This window comes from Boleophthalmus pectinirostris, unplaced genomic scaffold, assembly GCF_026225935.1.
Source record: "Boleophthalmus pectinirostris isolate CB_2022bp ecotype Guang Dong unplaced genomic scaffold, ASM2622593v1 HiC_scaffold_15, whole genome shotgun sequence".
Classification (NCBI taxonomy): domain Eukaryota; kingdom Metazoa; phylum Chordata; class Actinopteri; order Gobiiformes; family Gobiidae; genus Boleophthalmus; species Boleophthalmus pectinirostris.
In genome coordinates, this window is record NW_026571070.1 from 29,884,712 (window position 1) to 29,906,350 (window position 21,639).

General features: G+C 38.3%; 1 protein-coding gene across 1 annotated transcript in view; it reads left to right on the top strand.

Annotated features, from left to right (window-relative positions):
* pard3aa (par-3 family cell polarity regulator alpha, a) overlaps window positions 1-21,639 on the top strand; it is an 826,722-nt gene that overhangs the window by 779,211 nt on the left and 25,872 nt on the right. The gene's annotated exons all lie outside the window — the stretch shown is intronic.

Here is a 21,639-nt window from a genome sequence, read left to right on the forward strand (position 1 = left end):
TGTGTCTTTTGTACTGCACATGCTGCATTTCTTAGTTAGTTAAAATCCCATGATACGATGTTAAAAACTCAAATAACTCGAGCTGAAATAACAAACTGCTCAGTGTATGAGCCAGGCAGCCACAAAAGCAGCCAACCACTCTGTTATCAACGGACTAATGACATTCAAGTCATAGCTAAATTATTAAAACCGCAATCACCACACTTTTTGTATTATATATTGGCAACACAGTGGATAACACCTTCACCTCACAGCAACAAGGCCCCATTGACTGACCATACAGGCCTGTCAAAGCCTGATCCCGCCTGGTTAGTACTCGGATGGGAGAGCGCTGGGAAAATCTGGTGCCACAGGGGGGAGCCGGTTGCAAAAATTGCTGTTGTGTCCTTAGGCAAGACACCCACATTGCCTAGTATGAAAGTGGTGTGTGCGTGAGTGTTGGTGGTGGTGCGATTGGTAGCCGCACTTCAGTCTGTCAGCCCCAGGGCAGCTGTGACGACAACAGTAGCTTACCTTCACCGGGTGTGGAATGAAATTAAATGAATAATGCTCTGGGAAGTGTTTTTGTGACATATCTGTGAAAAGAGCTATAGAAATAAAAACTTACTTACTTACTTACCCAAAACATGCATAATAGGCCAGATCCTCCAGCCAAAGTAATTGCAACAAGACTAGCTCCGGATCCGTCCTGACTATTTCAACCAGCGGAATTGAAGGCTGCAGAAAACACATAAACCGCAGTGTGCCTACATTACAATTAAAGCATGTAAACTGATTCCCTTATTTGCAACACACATCGTACTTCAGATGTGAAGTCTTCTAGCTGTGGTGAAATGGAGTGACAGGCTCCAAACACACTAATCTGTTTTTGTGTATAGTATTATTCACAGGGCTTGTTTTAATGCCATAAGCCCTTCACACGTCTGACAGCGTAATCCTCTGAAATAACACCACAAATAGTCAAAGTGCTATTGTGTGTAACTTCAAAGCTTGCATATTAAGTACAGGTTTAACTTTCATCATAACGTGTGATATTAACTAAAAGGATTTTCAGGTTTATTTGCATACTTTAGACCAGTATTATTCTTATTTTGAGTACATTTTATTTGATTTCGTTCACTAATTCGTATAATGTTGTTTCCTCACCACAAACAGATCTGAAGTTGTGTTTTGTTTCATTTGCATATATTTAATGCACAAATCCTCCATTAAATTGTGTTCTTCTCTCAAACGTAAAATAGGAAGTGCTCCACTGTGTTTTTAAACTCCACACACCTTCACTAGAATCATTTGGATGGTTTCAGTACTGGAACTGCCAATCTCTACTGAGCTAAAGGTAAAAAAGGTGATTGTTAACTTGAAAACTACCACGCTTCATGACATCACAAGGTGGAACAGAGCATTTTGAGCTTTGGAGATGTAGACAGACTAATAATAAAGAGTAACTCAAACATGTGTGAATGAAACAAAACACAACTCCAGGTCTGTTTTTGAGGAAGTAACAACATTATAACAGGACTTAGACTTAGATCACAAGAGTCCATGTTGTGTGATATGGGACCTTTAATGCCATACTGTGGAACATTCTAGGCAAATGTAAACAAGCATGACTGGACACTCCACTCAAAAAAAGTTACATACTGCATGAATAAAATTAAAAACACTAAACACTAAAAGGTGCTGTGCCAGATTTGTACTGAAATACAGAACTGGTTCATTTTACGCATTTTGCAGAGGTCCAGAGCTGTTCTTCACTTACCTTATGCATTCAGAGGCCAGGATGGAGTTTTGCTCTCATTGTAATGCTGACAACAACTAGCATGCTAACCCCACACTTCCTGATTATCTGCCAAGAAAAGAAATAGATGCAGAACAGTACACAGCAGACTTATTTTTGAAGAGCTGCTTATACAACATTGAGAGTGACACGTCTCATCTCAGTGACATCATGCTGGTGGTATTCTACATGTATGGATATGCTATATGTTCAGGAGTTTCCATAGCGACTCAATGCACACAGTAGCTATAACTGCAGCTAAAAAAAAAAAGTTAAAAAATTGGTATGAAAACTCAAGAAAATTTACAAAATGGATTTAATCACCAACATTTCAGGAGCCTGTGATCATTACGAGCACAGCATTGTTTAACAGCACAAATGAGCTCACACTGTTGTAGTTCAGCTAAATCTGTTTTTTTATGGACGGATTGTGTTAGATTAAAGCTGAAATAAAAGTCTAACCAAGCCTCAGACAGAGCATGCCTACAGTTAGAATGAATGTTGAATGACATCAGCTGCAAAGTGTCAATATCTGCACTGGGATAAGAAACATTTTGTTCAAATACCTGGAAACCTGGAATACCTGCACCATTTTTTTATTTTTTTTTGCCCCTATGCTCCTGTATCTGATCTTTTAATGACAGTCTGAACGACACAGATCCGATTTTTTCAAATGCGACCCAGGCCACTCGGATATGTGCTCCTGAAAACCGATGCATATCCGATTTTTTCATTCATTCATTCATTTTATTTTTTTGAGCAAGGTAAAACTAAATCAACAACAGTAACAAAAAATAAATAAAAAGGATATGTACGTGTACTTATGTGGGAATGATACATATGTGATTTTTGGACATGCGACTTCAATCTGAACTGCCAGGTCAGGACAAATGTACTAGGGATGGGCATTCGATTAAATTTTCTTAATCGATCATCGGGAGAATTAACGATTGATTATCGATTAATCATTAACGTTTTTTATATAAAAAATTATCATCATTATTATTACTATCTGCACTACTAATCTGCATAAATAAATTCAACTTTACAACATATAAACCGTAACGACTCTAGAGCCACATCAGCCCGTTTGACATTATCATGTGTTTAATGCAGATTTGCACAAGTGTCACAGAAACGAAACTTAAAAGTGCATGGCTCATTTGCATAAACTAAACAAAGAAAAAAAAACTGCTCTTGTGTCGCTGATGTGACACGACTCAGTGGAATACAGGTTAGTGCGACCATATTTGTGTTTGTCAAAACCAGGACACCGTACGGGAGGTGGGGACTCGTCATCGACATTGCTCGACTCTCACCTGGCAAAGCTTTTTCCCACTGGACACCGAGACATATGTGCTGCTTTGTACACTGTGCACATGGACTCACACTTGTCCCGACCAGAACGGAAAGCGTGGAATTTCTTGTACAAGTCATCGTTAAATACACATTTGCGCTTCGGCACGTTGCAGACTGACCCACTGTTTGTGTCTCGCTCCTTCTGAGTGCAGAGACACAAGTACAGACCCCTGTTTGTCCCCGGACACTGACGTTTGGTCACTCTACGCACAGCAACCTACATTCGGTTTGTCAATTAAAATGAACGTAATCGATGAAATTCTTAATGATCAATTATTGATTAATCGACTAATCATGCCCATCCCTAAAACACACACAAACGATCTTCTCGTCATACAACAATTGTGTATAAAGCGGCGAAGCACATACCAGTCCCACCACTCTTCCTGCGACTCTGCACCTACACGGTCTTTTTTTCAGACATTGCTGCCACTGCCCCACAAAACACCACGGCCAAAAACATGAACCTTCGGCGTCTCAATCTCCTCCTTAAAACAAATAAGATGTACATGTTTTGGCTCCGGTACGACACCAACTTTAGACTCTCCAGGTGCTCAATGTTCGTGTCCATGTTTAGGTGACTTCCTCCAATGCTCATGCGGGACACTTTTGGGGCGTTTAAAGTCCACACTGGAGATCGCAAACAAAGAGCATTCAATTGGAAATGTGAACAACCTCGCAAAAATGTTGGACTTCACAAAAAAATCCGACTTGAGGATTAAGCCCTGGAGTGTGAACATAGTCTTTGATAACTTTTTTGCTGCCCCATACCTAAACACAAAATGGAGGCCGTTGTCTCAAGAAACTTTGCCGTGTTAAAATGTAAAAACCTCCACTCTTGAGACCATTTTGTTAATTCAAATTCACTCTTCATCGTTCATGTAGTCCTACCTGGAACTAATCACCCATTCTCTCCTCAGTGTGTCCACCGCACCGGAAACCTGACCTACTTATTCTTCAAACGGGCCGTGCATTAAGTGACTCCGCGGAGCTTCCATGTTTTAATTTGCATTAGGACGTGATTAAAGAGGTTGTGAAATTAAAAACATCACGTTCAAATTTGCCGACCAGGTCCATGATTGATCTGGGGCTTCAACAATGGGATTTTCTGCTCATAATTGGAAAAATGTAATCAAGTTAATCCTTTTGTTCATTTAAAGTGGTCCTGCTGAGTGAGGAAAGAGGAGAGAAGTTGCCAAGACCTGTACTCGCTGCTAACATGCATGCAATTCAATTAATATATATATATATATATATATATATATAATACATTATCTATACATTAGTTATATTAGAATGCATTAAAGGGCCTGTACTCGATTTTTTAACATGTATTTAAACAAAATGTGTATGGATATATTGCATAAGTAGTTCTTGAGATCAAAATATGTCAGATGTTTGCTGTCAGTAGCTACAGTATTTTACTGTCCAATAATCAGGAAGTGTGTGGCAGCATTCTAATTGTTGATAGCAGTTATGGCAAAATCTCTTTGCAATTTGTGCTTTTAGAGCTTTTATAAACTCATCATGGTGACTAATCACGATGCTCAGAATCCATAAGGTAAGTGAGGAATCACTTTGGAACTCAGTTTTTCACATTTTTAAGACAGTAAAATGACTTAAGACACTTTATAACTAAATGCAGTGGACAGATTTTGACCTCAACAGCTGCTTGTATAAACATATCTGTACTGGGACAAGACACATTTTGCTCCAATATAAGGAGAAACTCTGTGTGTTTAATTGGACTTGGAATGTCCGTATGTAAGTATGGCCTAAAACTGATCTGAATGGAGAGTGAAGACACTAGGCCAGACATGTCAGACTCAGACCCGGGGGCCAAATTTGGCTCACGATACAATTATATTTGGCCCACAAGATCATATCAAATCTGTATTCAAGCACATGCACCGCTAATACTACTACTACTACTACTAATACTGCTAATACTGCTACTTTGATGAACTTGTATCTAAGAAGAGATGCCAAGTATCTGCTTTGGACTCATGTGCATCAGAGTGAAATCACAGTTTAGCAAACTGAGCTTGGATGAATGTTTTCTTTATGACTTTATGACAACTTTATGTAAGTTGTTATTTTTGACAACACACAGATGTTGTTGGAATTTTTCAAGAAATATTTAGTTTGGCCCACGACTTAGTCCCAGTTTTAAATTTTAGCCCTTTGTGAATTTGAGTGTGACACTCCTGCACTAGGCCAAGTTACACGTCAGGGGTCTCATTTTAAAACTTCACGTGAAATTCCTAAAATAAAATTCTTACATAAAAGTGTTCATAGGGACAAGAAACTCATTTCCACAAAGTTCCTCAAACTTCTCGTCTTCATTTCTCAAAACCCTGATGCCCAAAGTTAAGTTTCGCTATGTTGTCTTTTTATAGATCACGAACTTAAAGCTGCACAATGTAACTTTTCTGGTGGAGGGTCTGTCAAATGCTTTTCTTCATGGAGATGCCAATGCTCTGTCTGAAATGTTCCACAGTATGACAATAAAAACACATCTAACTTTATTCAATTCCAGGTTGTTTTATAACTCACAAATACGTAAAAATTGCCTACACTTTTAACACTTTTGGAATTTAAATGATCATTGTAACTTAAATATTTTGCATCTAGTCAATTACAGGTGTTATTTATTGCTAAAAAGCCATTGCTCTGCCTGAAATGTTCCACAGTATGACATTAAACAGCTGTACCTTACATTTAATACCTTGAAAAACAACATTCTGACTGCCCAGATCTGACCTTTAACTCGGTCTTGTTTGGTCTCCATGAAGATAGAACTGTTGAATACCATACTGCGAAACATTCCAGACAAAGTAATAACATCTCCACGGAGAAAAACATTTGACGGACCCTCCACTGGAAAAGTTTCACAAAGAGAATCAGATACTTTTTTGTACGTTCACAAGCTTTATAACAAAACCCCAGATCTGTGCGGAGGGGGACCAGCTCACAGCAAGAATGCACGGATCTAATTTCTAATCTTTGCATCCATTGTTGTGTAATCAGAACAATCTATGTCCGCGTCCCCGCCCAGACTGTCCAAACCCCTTTAATCCCCAGCGTAACGTATGTGTAGATAGTGAAACAAAGCCGCTACAGTCCTGCTTGTTTTATCCCGCTGTAAAATGTAACGCGATGCCTTTAGAAACTGACAGCTGCTCCGGCCCTGGCTCGTAACTGTCAGGTAACCATGACGACGTAACCTTGAGTCAGTGGAGATGGTGTCTTTTGGAGACTTTTATCGGTTTGAATTTTCCAGAGTGTTGTAGGAAGAAGAGACAGGGTCGGGGCCTGGTCTTTTAACGCTTTTGGAATTTTGAACGATCAATGTAACTTAAATATTTTGCATCGAGTCAGTTGCAGGTGTTATTTATTGCTAAAAAGCCATTGCTCAGCCTGGAATGTTCCACAGTATGACATTAAACAGCTCTACATTGCATTTATTCAACTACAGTTGGTTTTATAGCTCAAAAATAGCTCGAAAAACAGGTATTCTGACTGAGTTTTCATGATTATCTACATATAATACGGTGACCAGACGTCCTCTTTTTTTTTCACGGACATGTCCTCCTTCTGTCTCCCAAAAAAACGTTCCTGCAGGAATTTCTAAATTATGCTAAAAGGTTCGGAATTTTGACTCTATCAGTTGAGAGCTTTGAGTGGGACACTTTATTTGTTGTTTGTTGTTTTGGCAACAAACTCAGACGCACAAAACCACACGCAACACAGGAACGGTTCCATGCTGCTATTTCGACATGCCGCTATTTACACATTGACGTCAAATTGTCAGAGTAGCGGCATAAACATTATATTTCAAGCCTCCTACTACTTTGACTTTTTTTTCATTGTCAGAGTAGCGGCACTTTACTATTTTTCAAACATCCCGCTTTTCCGACAAGAAAAATATTAAAATGATGGCCTATTATACTTTGCGCTCCCATGTGTCATGAGATGCTTGGGCCTTGATTAGAGAATACTTGGGCCACATAAGATATAAGACAGTGGGAAAATGTCCTAACTGATTGCCGTGGGAAACAGTCATGCATTTTACAAAAAGAGCATAGGCCAGCCTAAATGTGTAATCTAAAACGGAATCTGCATGGGCCCTTTGTGCTTCATTCATTTCGTCATGTGGGCTATTTACAGAGAACCCCATATATGACGTGCCTGAATAGTGATACTAAAAAGTGTCGGAAAAACGGCACGTCTAAATAGAGACATGTCGTAATGAAGGGATGTCGGAATAGTCGGCGGACCCACACGGGAACAGTCCCACCTTCTCAGCAGCAGTGTCTCGTGATAAATAGAGGATAAATCCAGGATAAAACATGTGTTCAGATGTCCTAATTGAGGCTTAAGTCTGCATTGTTTGTCCTGCTCTGAATCACACGCTGAAGCCTTGTGTCTGTGAGAGGTGACAGGAGCAGGGCCCTGTTAGAGCAGGGACAGGTGACATAGACACTGTCAGGAAAATAACCCATGAAAAAATAAATCTAGGCTACATTGGCTTATATTATTGAACCTTTTTTGCACCATGGACTGATTTAATGTCAGACAGTATTTTCACAGACCGGCCTTTAAGGTGTGACGAATAAATACAACAAAATAAAATGATACGACCAACACAAAAACTGGTATTTTGTAAATATAATAATAAATGTTTCCAAAGACTTCTGTTTTTTACTCATTTTGCAGCTTGTGGCTTTAATATTCAGGTTAATGTATCACATGACCAAGACAATCATCTTGAGTGAGTCAAGAGTGAGTTGTAGACGGATGTAACGGAGAGAATTCAGTCATTTTTCAAAATAAAACATTGTTTAGACTTGGATAATAAGTAAAATGGAAATAATGTAAGTTATTTATTCTTTCTGTGTGGCCCGGTACCAAACCACCCATGGACTGGTACTGGTCCCTGGCCCCAGGGGTTGGGCACCGCTGGCTTAGGAGACCTCTAAAATGCTAAAATTGTCCAAATTTCCCCTGGTGGTTTCACTTTGTAGAAACCATCTGACGTCGCAGCGTTAGAATTCGTTCGCTCGATGGTAGGCGGGTACTTTTTTTATTTAACCAATCGCTGCTATTTGGTCATGACGTATGTAATGCACTGCTAACGGGGCTAACTGACATATTAAGCTTTTCCCAAATCCCGTAGGAAGAAGGTCAATAACGTCTTTCCTCTTGATAAAATTCACTGAACATTCTCTTTGTTCCAGCTTGAAATCCTCGATCTCGGGAATCGTCGCCAACACAGAATGTATGACTCTTCACTGATTTACTGATGCCCAAACTTGCACTTCCGGGGTTTTTGCGAACTGTCTAGTGTATTCTGGTTCCTGACCTAGTCGCTGGAGAGAAATGAAATTAAGTGGAGGCACTAGGTGACGCCAGCCTGTCTACCTCAGACTCCCTGAAACAAAGAATATCACACATTTGTAATAATAAACTCAAACACCAACAGAAATCACCATGGGTAAAGTACAAATATCGCCAGTTTTTTTGCCCCTGAACTCCTGTGCTCCTTTTTGATAACTCCAATCTGGTCACCATAACATGTAAAAATAATTGGATACTTATGATTTTATGTTCATTTTATGTTTTACCGTTTAAATAAAAGTGCTGAGGCGTAGTGAAGACCGCGTACAGTCTGCAAATACCATTCAGTGTCCGGCAACGTATTTAGCGAACCGTTTGTGTCTATCTAACTCCGCAAGAAATATGATTGCAAAACCATACCCACTTTTACACAGCTGAAAACACAAACCCACAAAGCTCCTTTTCAACGGAGCCGGGTCGGGGCTAACCGCTAGTACATTACGCTATCTGACTCCTCCATTACAAAAAACAGCTATATCAATTTACGGCTACACGCCACCGAGTCTCTGTTCCCCCATGTCCCTCTAATCATGGCCGACAGATACCCGGGCTCTCCACGCTCCTAACAAGTGCTTCCTTTGTGGAGCTCCCATGGAATATATGAAAGAGCGCAGAATAAAGCAGATTTGGACGCAGCGGGCCGGCCTTATGTCTTATTAGCGGTTGAAGAACGGAGGGCTGAGCGCAGACATGTCAACAATCACAGCCAATTAGAGGAGAGGGGGACGACGAGAGGGGAGACAGAGCACAGGGGACAGAAAGAAGAAAGAAATAAGAAGGTATAAGAAGAGATAGATTTTCATTTTTATTTATTTTGCACGTATATAACAATAAAAAGCAAACTAGATAAAAAAGTAGGAGCCAGAAAAGGCAAAAAAAAAAAAAAAAAAAAACTCAAAAAGGGGGAAATTAACATTATATTAAACTGAACATTGTAGCTGTGCATTACTAAAAAAATGACATTTACACACCTAAGATTATATAGATTTTATTCAAATATGGATTAAAATACAATGAAACATCCACAATTTAACGATTATCAAACATTATCATGAAATATCAAATATTTCCTCAAACTCTTTTTAAACAATGTTTCTGAGGCGCCACTAACCAGATGTGAAAAATGACTCCAGAATTTCCCGCCTCTGTGTCATAGCCAAACTGAGCTCTTATGTAACACATTTTGTAACATGAAAATTACGATTTTGACGAGTTTTGTATCTATGAATCTCTGCATTGGTTTTAAAGTAAAATGATGTACAGTGTTTAGGGATCATAGTTAGATAGTATTATAAAGAATTGTATACATTAAAATACAAATTTGATAAATATTAATATCATAAATATTAAGAATGTTATGTATGATAAATAATGGAATGAGTTACAATTCGAACAAAATGTTTGTGCACCAACAAGTTTGGGGTTTTTAAGTAAAGATTGTGTTGGGTTTGTTCAAAAGGCAATGATGAAGAAGTGGTAGATTTTATTCATGTTAAAGGTAACTGGGGGTCCACCAAAAGATTGTTTCCATAGAGATATTATTGCCTTGGCTGATAGGTTTCACAGTGTGGCTTTAAACTTATCTATGCATTTATTCAGTTATACTGTAGGTGTTCTACTTCTCAGAAATACATGCAGTACTACAGTGATTGAGCTCACCTCTCCACAGATCTGAATGTATTTGTTTGGAGGATAAACCCCTTGAGATGTGTCGCCATCTCGTTTTCAAGGAGGTCCTCACAATCAAAACAAACAGTAGGCTATAGAAATTCAGAAGAAAAAAACAAACAAAATCAACACACAACCACACACACTCACTCACACACTCACACATGACTGTTAGACACTGAATAAGTCAAGTTTGAACAAAAAGACAGAGTTCAAATATAGTCACAAAATACAACAAGATGATCAAAAACAAATACACAGGTTATGTAAATCACACACCAGAGCGTTTTTAAATGAAGAGACAGAAGTTAAAGCTCAAATCAATGAAAGAAGATTGTGAAAGTGTTTTCCAATTTGTTTTTTGACTCTTGGGACAACAAAAAATATCTGATCTGCGTGACATAAACTGTAAGAGGATCTGAATGGAATTAAACACTGAGATATTCAGGAGAACTGAGATTAAAGCATTTAAAGATAAATGAAGATAAATAATAATAGATCTGAACTATAACTTAGCCTGGAGGCACTGCAGACTCATCTCCAATGAAATAGATTTAAGTTTGACAAATCAATAACAGTTCCATGAAAAAAAAAGCTGGTAGTGTACCCTCTTTCCCAAAATTATATAGTGCACGTTATTGCTCCCCAACACTGAATTGTGAATTTTGTGTATTTATTGATTTAATTACCAAACATAATGAGGGGTTACAGACCTACAAAATTCAACATGATGCATTACTGCATAAAAAAAATACATATTTTAAAATTTCAGCATCATAACATAGCAAATTACTATTTTAGTCTTTTCAGTGCAATGCAGTGACCCAAACAGTTCATAAAGCTTCACTTAGAAAACTGAACTGATCATTACGAAGTTGCCGATGTGATATATATCTTGATACATGTTCCACGGTATGAAACATACATCGATACATGGCCATGATACGATACATACCTCGATACATGGGCCACGATACGATACATACTCGATACATGGGCCACGATACGATACATACCGATACATGGGCCACGATACGATACATACCTCGATACATAGGCCATACGATACATACCTCGATACATAGGCCACGATACGATACATACCTCGATACATGGCCACGATACATACATACTCGATACATAGGCCACGATACGATACATACCATACGATACGATACATAGGCCACGATACGATACATACCTTCGATACATGGGCCACGATACGATACATACCTCGATACATAGGCCACGATACGATACATACCTCGATACATAGGCCACGATACGATATATACCTCGATACATAGGCCACGATACGATATATATCTTGATACATAGGCCACGATACGATACATACCTCGATACATAGGCCACGATACGATACATACCTCGATACATAGGCCACGATACGATACATACCTCGATACATAGGCCACGATACGATACATACCTCGATACATAGGCCACGATACGATACATACCTCGATACATAGGCCACGATACGATACATACCTCGAAACATAGGCCACGATACGAAATATATATCTTGATACATGGGCCACGATACGATACATACCTCGATACATGGGCCACGATACGATACATACCTCGATACGTGGGGCACGATACGATACATACCTCAATATGGTGCACTTTTCTCTTCGGTACGTTTCAGTATAATATATTTCAAATCGATCTGATACGATTAAGTACAAAATAAAGGCTAAATCATGGCTGTGATCTAAAAGTCTTTGTTAAACCACTTCTTGTGCAAATTTCATATGAAACACGCCAATTTTAATCATCAAAACAAATGAAAATGACAAATGTGTCGCATAAACGAGTTTCCTTCCACTAAACAAACAACAAAACTGTAGCGTTGTAACAAAATTATTTCATAAAATATACCAAAAATTACTCTTGGCGGGTATTGATCCAGCAGCCCACGATATCGATACTGTATCATCACATTAAATGATACAATATATAGATTTTTTAAATATTTTTGCACAACCCTGCTAACTAAAGTAACTGAATGTACATTATATACTACTAAGTTCATTTTTTGCTGTAATAAAGTACTTTAAAATGTTCATTCTACATAGTGCCTTGGATCTCTACTGCACACATCTTTAGTAACAAGGTTTCGTTTTCTGTTGTGAGCCCAAAACTTTTAGTATTTTCTCTATATTACGCTGCCGTGTGTAACTTTGCCGTTTGTCAGTCCGTTCAGGTCCACATTTGTTACCGCTACAGTCTCACGCGCTCCCTCAGGTCGCCCCTTTCCGAGCTCTTTATTGACTTTAAACTGCTCAGGTCAAGGCACTGCCAAAGGTGTTTTCTCTATCCACTTGTCTATACGTCTTCATTGCTTGTGTCAGCTCCCCTCTCCTCCTCGGGTCATCCGGTTCACTGTATATCCGCTCGCTTTGACACACAAATTCTGTCGTGTTTTCCTCTCGGTCGCGTTCGGAGGGAGGACCCCAAAAAGTGTCCGTCATCGGGGCAGGTACGGGGTGGGTCGGTCCCTCTGGTCAAACTCCCACAGCCTCTAATAGAATAAGGGCCGGGCGCGAGCGAGCATTCCTGTCTATCACGCGGCGGCTAAAGGTCCGGGTACGAGCTAAATTAGGTATGACAGCACTGTAAAAAATGAAAGTACATTTATTTTGCATTGCAGGACGGGTTTAGAGGCGTTAGGACCAAGGTAATACCAGGTCAGCTTAATGTCTCTCCTCGCTCTCTCTCCTCCATTTCATGTGTGCTATGTAAAGAACTAATCACAATATATGCTTTTTAAAATAAGAATATCAATATTAACCATAAATAAATAAATAAATAAACAAATAAATACATGGGTAAGACCTGGTTTAGTCATGTTTTAGTCCTGATTTAGTTTGGGTCTAGTCCTGGTTTAGACTTGGCCTAGTCCTAGTTTAAACCTGGTCCAGTCCTGGTTTAGCACCTCATTTAGTCCTGGTTTAGACCTGGTTTAGTCCTTGTTTAGTCCTAGTTTAGTCCTGGTTTAATCCTGGTCTAGTTTCAGTTTAGTCTTGGTCTGTTTCTTGTTTATTCCTGGTTTAATTCTAGACTTGGTTCAGTCGTGGTTTAGCCCTGGTCTAGTTGTGGTTTAATACCTGGTTTAGTCCTGGTTTAAACCTGGTCCATCTTTGGTTTAGTCCTAGTCTGGTTCTTGTTTAGTCCTGGTTTAGTCCCAGTCAAGTGCTGATTTAGTGCTAGTCTAGTTCTGGTTTAGTCCTGGTCTAGTCCCAGTTTAGTCCTGGTTTAGTACCTGGTTTAGACCTGGTCTAGTTTTGGGTTAGTCCTGGTTTAGTCTTAGGCCTGCTTTAGTCCTGCTTTAGTTCTAACTTAGTCCTAGTCTAGTTCTGGTTTAGTTCTGGTATAGTTGGGCTTTAGTCCTGGTCTAGTCCTGGTGTAGTCCTCATATGTCCAGATTTAGCCCTGGTCTCGTCCTGGTCTAGTCCTGGTTTAGTCTTGGTTTAGTCCAGATGTTGGTACTATACAGCTCCATTAGTGCTTCTATCATGCTCCATTGTGTTTTTAAACTCCACACACCTTCACTAGAGTCATTTGTTTGATTTCAGCCCTGGAAACTGCCCATTTCTGCTAAACTAAAGGTCATACCGAGGTAGCTGTTAACTTGAAAACTACCACATCATGACATCACAAGGTGCAACAGAGCATTTTGAACTTTCAAGATGTAGACAGACTAATACTAAAGGATTACTCAAACACGTGGGAATGAAACAAAACACAAAAATGAGACAATTTTGCGCAATATTTGATGTTCAAGTTCTAACAGTTCGGCCAGTCACATCAAAAAAACAAATTTGAACTTCTTTTTAAGCCATAATGTAGAGTATACTGCAATACTGTGGAGTCAGGTTTGTGGAGAGGCAAGGCCGCTCACAGTAAGGATGCATCATTTTCAACATTTTACAGTGCAATAAACAACCAAGATGTAAAATCATGCTTTTATTTTAGCTCATATATTACAAACCGGCTTTAAAATATGAACAAAAACATCTTCTGTACTTTTATTGGACAGTTACGTTGCTTAAAATAAAACCATGGAAACCAGAGACACGTCACTTCACCCTGATAAATCTGAATGGTCTAGTTTTGGGTTAGTCCTGGTCCGGTTCTTGTTTAGTCCTGGTCTAGTCCTGGTTTGGTCCAGGTCACGTACTAGTTTAGTCCTGGTCCAGTCCTGGTTTAGTCCAGATTTAGCCCCAGTCTGGCTCTGGTTTAGTCCTGGTGTAGTTCTGGTCTAGTTCTGGTTTAGTCCTGCTTTAGTCTTGGTCTTGTCCAGATTTAGACCCGGTCTAGCTCTAGTTTAGTCCTGGTTCAGTCCTGGTTTAGTCCTGGTCTAATTTTGGTTTAGTCCTGGTTTAGTACTGGACTAGTCCTGGTTTAGTCCTGGTCTAGTCCAGATTTATCCTTGGTCTAGTTCTGGTTTAGTCCTGGTCTTGTCCTGGTCTAGTCTTGGTTTAGTCCAGATTTAGCCTTTGGTCTAGCCTTTGTACTATACAGGAAGTGCTCCATTGTGTTTTTGAAGTCCACACACCTTCACTCGAAGTCACTTGGAGGATTTCAGCCTTGGAGGGATTTCAGAATTGAAATCTTAATGGTCTAGTTTTGTGTTAGTCCTGGTCCAGTTCTTGTTTAGTCCTGGTTTAGTCCAGATTTAGCCCCAGTCTAGCTCTGGTTTAGTCCTGGTGTAGTTCTGGTCTTGTTCTGGTTTAGTCCTGCATTAGTCTTGGTCTTGTCCAGATTTAGACCCGGTCTAGCTCTAGTTTAGTCCTGGTTCAGTCCTGGTTTAGTCCTGGTCTAGTATATTACAAACCGGCTTTAAAATATGAACAAAAACATCTTCTGTACTTTTATTGGACAGTTATGTTGCTTAAAATAAAACCATGGAAACCAGAGACACGTCACTTCACCCTGATAAATCTGAATGTGTCAAAAGTAGTCAAATAAAGATCATCATTTGGACTTGAAAACATTTTTACAGTGCGCTCCTCCTCCTCTCTGCTCGGGGAGAGGGGATTTCCAGATGTTTTGTTCCTACGCCTTCTTCGCTAATAAAATCACTTGGCAGATACCGAGCCAAGTCCAAAGCACCACGCTGGTATGCCGGGGCTCGCACATCCACGGAAGCTAGTAAAACGCCCTATTTATATGAATTCTTTCCTTTCTGTTTGGACGCGAACGGTGCTACCAAGCTGCAGCTGACAGTAAACAGAAACACAAGTGTAGCCTGGCGTTCACGACGTGCAGCGCTGCCAACTGGCCCCAGAATCCACCGACGTAGGTATATTTGTGGGAAAAGGTATCCAAGTGTGTAATGTTGTGTCCAATAAGATTTGATTTAGGGGAAATAAAAATCAAATTTAAAAAATGTACGTTTGTGATGTCCAGATTTGCTGACAGTGCACATTTGTGAGACGAGTTATTAAAGGAACTGAATGTACAAGTTTTTCTCTTTCTCAGCGTATGGACGAGTCATGGACTTTAAAACTTTTCTGTTCGGTTCGACATCTGTTTGTTTCTATGGATACGTCATTGCTCCGCTTGGAATGTTCCACAGTGTGACATTAAACAGCTCTACCTTACATTTATTCAATTACTGGTGGTTTTATAACTCAACAACTCCTAGAAGTTCAAAGTTTATTGTCAATTCTTCATACATAGAGCATACAAACACTGAAAATTGTGGAAAGAATCGAAAGAATGTTGCATGTCAAAATTGTTGTATGTCGAAATTGTCGAATGTTGAAATTGGCGATTGGCAAAATTATCGGAATTGTCGAATGTTGAACTTGTCAAATGGCGGAATTGTTGAATGTCAGAATTGTCGAATGTCGAAATTGTCGAATGATGAAATTGTCAAATGCTGAAATTGTCGAATGTCGAAATTGTCAAATGCTGAAATTGTTGAATGTCGGAATTGTCGAATGTTGAACTTGTCGAATAACAAAATTGTTGAATATCAAAATTGTTGAATATCAAAATTGTTGAATGTCGGAATTGTTGAATGTTGAAATTGGCGATTGTTGAAATTGTTGGAATTGTCGAATGTTGAACTTGTCGAATGTCAGAATTTTCGAATGTTGAAATTGTCGAATGTTGAAATTGTCAAATGCTGAAATTGTCGAACGTCAAAATTGTCAAATGTCGAAGTTGTCGAATATCGAAATAGTCGAATGTCGGAACTGTCGAATGTGGAAATTGTCAAATGTCAGAATTGTCAATTGTTGAAATTGTCAACTGTCGAAATTGACGGAATTGTCAAAAGAAACAAGAATGACAGAAAGACGAATGAAAGAAAGACAGGCCTTCTGACAGTGAGTGGGGTCGCCTCTTCACAGATCCTACCTGTAACTTGGTCTGGTTCGGTCTCGACGATGATAGAAACGTTTAATGCCACACTGTGAAACATTCCAAACAAAGAGACAGAAACATCTCGTTGAAGAAAAGCATTTGACGGATCCTCCACCAGAAAAGTTACACAATGCAGCTTTAACGATTGGCTGCAGGTTGTTGGGGTCGTTTTAAGAAGAAACAGAAAACAGCGTAATACGAGCCTTTTAACAACCCCAAATTTCAGAGCTCTCCCAGACGTAAAAAAAAAAAAAAAAAAACAATAATAACCGGACATTTTTCTGATTTCCTATGGAGATGTGGAGATAAGCTGGAGCGTTTAGCCTGTTTCCTGTGAGGGGATCTGATGGAGGAGGGGGGGGGACCACACCGGCAGAAGAGCCCCGAAGCTACTCACCAACAAATGGGCCAGAGCTATTTAATAAACTGTAGAATTGGGTCAACGCGGGGGAGCTGTGTACCCATCATGCCTTTGGTGACTCTCCCCCCCCTCCTGCGCGCCCACGCCGAGGAGGAAATGTCCGCCGCGTGACTCGTTACGTCGGGAATTTTGTTAGTCGGACAACTTTGAGCGGCTGCTTTATTTTGGGTGGACTGTAAATGATTTTGGACCGTGAGCGAGGAACATGTGTCAGGATGAACTCTTATTCCCATCCACCAAATATCACAGCAACTGGGATGGTCACTGACAGCTGTTTCCGTAAGGTTCTCATACAATAAAAATGCAACATAAAGATACAGTACATTAAATAACTTTCTGGTGTCACTTTTATGATTCCATGCAAATAGAAAGATAAAATTATGATACGGAACATTCTCCATGGATATAGATATGTTTTTATGCATAATTTTATAGACAAATGAACAATATTTCCATGGAAACAAGCAGGATGAGGCCTTCCTCCAGGACAGAGTCGGGTTTGTGGAGATGCAAGCAACACTCACAATAAGGACGCATGTTTTTTTTTTTTTTATGGTTTTCAGTACAATAAACACAAGCAAAATGGAAAAAACAAACAAACAAACAAACAACCCCCCCCCCCCCCCAAAAAAAAAAACTTGCTTTTATTTTACCTTATTTTTTTGACTAAAAAGTTTCATTTCGCAGTTTTAAAATGCAAAAAAATATATATATTTACCCTTATTTTCTTTCATTGAACTGTTATTTCCATCCACCAGATATGATGTCAGCTGGGATAGTTACTGACAGTTGTTTCCGTATAGTTCTCATCCAATAAAATGCATTATAAAAATGAAGTACATTAAGTAACTTTCTAGTGTCACTTTTATGATTTCATGGAAATAGAAAGATAAAATCACTAAACAGAACATTTTTCATGGATATAGAGATGTTTTATGTGTAATTTTGTAGACAAATTAACAATATTTCCATGGAAACAAGCAGGATGAGGCCCTCCTCCAGGATAAATGAGAGTCGGGTTTGTGGAGATGCAAGCGACACTCACAATAAGGACACATGTTTTTTTAGTTTTTTTTATGGTTTTTGGTACAATAAACACAAGCAAAATGAAAAAACAAAACAAAAACAAAAAAACTTGCTTTTATTTTATCTTATTTTTTGGCTAAAGAGTTAAATGTTGTTGAAAAATGCAAAAATAATATTCATTTTCTTTCACTGAACTGTTATTTCCATCCACCAGCTATGATGTCAGCTGGGATAGTTACTGACAGTTGTTTCCGTAAGGTTCTTATCCAATAAAATGCATTATAAAAATGAAGTACATTAAGTAACTTGCTAGTGTCACTTTTATGATTTCATGGAAATAGAAAGATAAAATCACTAAACAGAACATTCTTCATGGATATAGAGATGTTTTTTGTGTAATTTTGTAGACAAATGAACAATATTTCCATGGAAACAAGCAGGATGACGTCCTCCTCCAGGACAAATAAGTCAGATTTATAGAGATGTAAGCTCGTTCACAATAAGGACACATTTTTCTATGGTTTTCACTACAATAATTACAACCAAAATGAAAAACAAAACTTGCTTTTATTCCATCTTATTTTTTGGCGAAAAAGTTACATGTTGCAATTTTAAAATGCAAAACTATATATATTACCCCATGTTCTTTCACTGAACTGTTATTCCCATCCACCAAACATGATGTCAGCTGGAATAGTTACTGACAGTTGTTTCCGTATGGTTCTCATTCAATAATACGGCATTGTAAAAAAATGCAGTACATTAGGTAACATTCTGGTGTCACTTTTATGATTCCATGGAGATAAAATCACTATACGGAACATTCTACATGGATATAGATACCTTTTATGCCATATTGTGGCATTTTCATGGATATAGATGAGTTTTATGTGTAATTTTATAGCCAAATGAACAACATTTCCATGGAAACGAGCAGGACGAGGCCTTCATCAGGTTTGTGGACATGCAAGCTCGCTCACAATAAGGACACATTTTTCTATGGTTTTCAGTGCAATAAAAACAACCAAAATGAAAAGAAAAAAAAAGTTACATAATCATTGCAATTTTAAAATGCAAAAAAAAATAAAAAAAAATTATATCTGTGTCTCCCCATAGAAAACTTGGACTTCTCCATTTATTATTTATTTATACATGAAACATAATTTTGCTTCTACATATATTTCGTATGAAGAATTGACAATAACATTTTTTAATTTGAATTAAAATTTTTGAATTTGAATATTTTGCACACACATTCACAAATAGATGCTTTTTCAATATTGTGTACGGCATTTTCAAATAAAAAAGGTCTGATACATGACTTTTAAAATAATTTCATGTAAAGAAATACAATTGAAAATGTTAGCAAATTTTATAGTTACAAACCTTAGACGTGTATTTTTTAATTTTACACAAATCAGTGTTGTAGAATTGTTAAAATGACAACTATTTTCAACCGTCACACTGCAGTTTAAGTACAAACCCTGATATTAGTTTAGATTGGTTATGAAAGTAAACAGGTATTTTGTATTTCTTTATAATTTATTTCATTTTGTCGCTATCTTTTTGTAAGCTTGAGAATCTACTTGTTTTTTTGTTTTTTTTTCATAATCTGTAAACGATACAAGAATTCCAACCACAAGACATTTGATTATTGCTTCCTCCTTTGATATGCAAAAGCGTCTGTTGAATTTCCGACCGTGCTTGCGTTGTAATCCACACCACATCTGCTTCCTGCTCTGGTTTTCTGATAGCTGTAAATAATTGTCATAATTATGTCCCTCCCGAGTCTCCGTACTTTTGTTTTAACAGGTGGAGAGTTCTTTTTGTAACCGCTACACCTACGCCGCGCCGAGTACACGGGACCATATAGTACCACAGTGACATCATCCTTCACCTTATTGGATCAAAACTAACCTGGATGTCACGCAGATTGAATTTTTGGACAAATGTCATGCTAAATGTGCTTCCATGCTTTACACAATAATTTGATTCTCTTCCTGGATAATAGCGTTAGACTGACGGATATCTCTCCCCCGCCTATAGATCAGGCGTTTGAGCGTTGTCAAAAACCGCCTCCACGTGTGCTTTTTATTCTTTTTCACATTATTGTTGAGAATATATAGAGTGTTACCCTCTGTAATTCCATCTATAGAAAACGGTATGAAGCAGGAGTTACATTTTAACTTCAATCTTCATAAAAAAAAAATAGAAAATTACATCTATTGTATTGCAAAAAAATAACACATTCAGTAGAAATATCTATAGACTCATAGAGGATTAAAGAGACAATATCACCTATAACATATCATATATCATATTTTCAACTCCAAAATAGTTATAAATTGGTTAAAATAAGGATTGCTAATCTTACAAAATGGGCTATTCTATATAAACTTGATATATTGATTCAATGATACATCATGATACTTCATTGCACAATTCTTGAATCGATTCAAAATGCACCTGAATCGATTTTTTTAAAATAATATTTTTTCACTAAAACTCTTTAGTTACATTCACTCTTCTTATGATTTAAGAAAAGTAATACATTACATTTCATACAGTTTAGTTCTCATGAAGGTGTAGTTGACTGTATTATTAGGTAATTAAATAATTACCATATTTTTTGGACGAGATTACACCAGATTATAATCTGCAATATCAATAATGTTGTAATTCTCTCGTCTGTTTTCATACATAATGTGCACTGGATTACAAGACGCATTAAGCAAAACAAACAGACGACACTTGAGACTGATCCTTAGTTCAGGCGTCCATGATCTATTAACAGATCGTGATGTAATTCGTCCGGTGTTGTCTGCATGTCTTGGTCAATGTGGGTTAAGAATGTGAATGTGGGTGGATCATTTCAGTTTGTTTTTGTTTTTTTTATTTACTATGACGAGGACTCAAATATACATTTAGTAATAATGTGTTTAATGCAGCTTTGTGCACATTTGTTTAAAAAAAAACAAACAAAACTTAAAAACCACATGGCTCATTTGCATAAATTATAAGCGCTGAAAAAAACAGCTCGCTCCTTGTACACCGATGCCAAACTAAAGGACACGATTACGCAAGGTTCCTGACTATGGTAGCCATAATGCTCCGACAATCCATCAAGCGATGCAGCTTCGTAGTTTACCGTAATAAAGTCGTAATAAAACATTTTGACAGATTTTTCAGCACCGTGTATCACATAAAATCGGTTCGAAGTCAGTAAGCACAACCAGAATGAATATATAAGGCTCACTGGATTATAAATCATGTAAACATTTATTCCTCTTAAAAATAATTCCATTCACCCTTCTGACGCGGTGATGCAAGATGGTGAAAAAAGTTTGTGTCATGTTTGATCCAGACAGAAGCGTGAATCCCTTTTGGTTGGTTATACCTTATTCTGAGGGGTCCGTCCTCTACCTACTTGGTTCTTCCCGGGGAAAGCGCTTCTCCGGCCGAGACTCCCAACACCACACCCCCCTCCAGCTCATCTGGGCCCGACCTGAACCGAAGCCGCTCCCCGCTGGTTCAGGAATCTGGGTTTGGACCTCTGTTCCCCAGTTTGTATGAGCGGGGGAAC